The sequence below is a fragment of the Wasmannia auropunctata genome, unplaced genomic scaffold (assembly GCF_000956235.1).
Source record: "Wasmannia auropunctata unplaced genomic scaffold, wasmannia.A_1.0 LD336064.1, whole genome shotgun sequence".
Classification (NCBI taxonomy): domain Eukaryota; kingdom Metazoa; phylum Arthropoda; class Insecta; order Hymenoptera; family Formicidae; genus Wasmannia; species Wasmannia auropunctata.
This window is the reverse complement of record NW_012026826.1, coordinates 1,841,344-1,842,017: the sequence shown is the minus strand read 5'-3', so window position 1 is coordinate 1,842,017 and position 674 is coordinate 1,841,344.

The following is a 674-nucleotide window of genomic DNA, read 5'->3' as shown; positions in this document are numbered from 1 at the left end:
ACCTGAAAATGGGTTAAAAATTATGAATATTCAATTTGTTTTGGTCACAAATTACTTACCTTTCGTTTGAATCACGATTCCCGACGGGAATACCTAAAAACATATGTTTTGAGTCACAAATCGGGTACCGAGACAACGATATACGTTCAATTGCTTGATTAGGAGCGAATCGGCTCACAATGTACTCACAAATCCGCGAGAGGGGCAACGCGATACGGTAAAACCGATTAAAATTGATTACCCTCACAATCGAGCCACTTATTCCCGGAGACGGCGGAAAAGGTGACTGCGAGCCTCGTCAGCCACAACCGGTCTGACGTCACGGGGCGATTCACGGGTCCAGAGTTACCCGCCCACCACAAAGTGGTGCCTAGCGACATCCGCCGGGATTCTCCGTCACACAGTTTGTACCTCACTAGAGTGAGAGATTTCAATTAGACGAAGACGCCGAGTGGGGGTATAAAAAGATCTCCCGCCCAGCAAACAAGGACAGTAGTTTCCGAATCGTGGAAGAGGCAACACCTCTCGTGTCGTGTAAAACGAAAAGTCCCGGCCGCGACGTAATATTCCGCCGTCGTTAATACATATTCGAAATTAATTCGAGTTGCGCGAATACGCGAAAGGCGTGCGCTAATTAAATACGCGTGAAACGCGAAAAAGCCGCGAGTGATTCT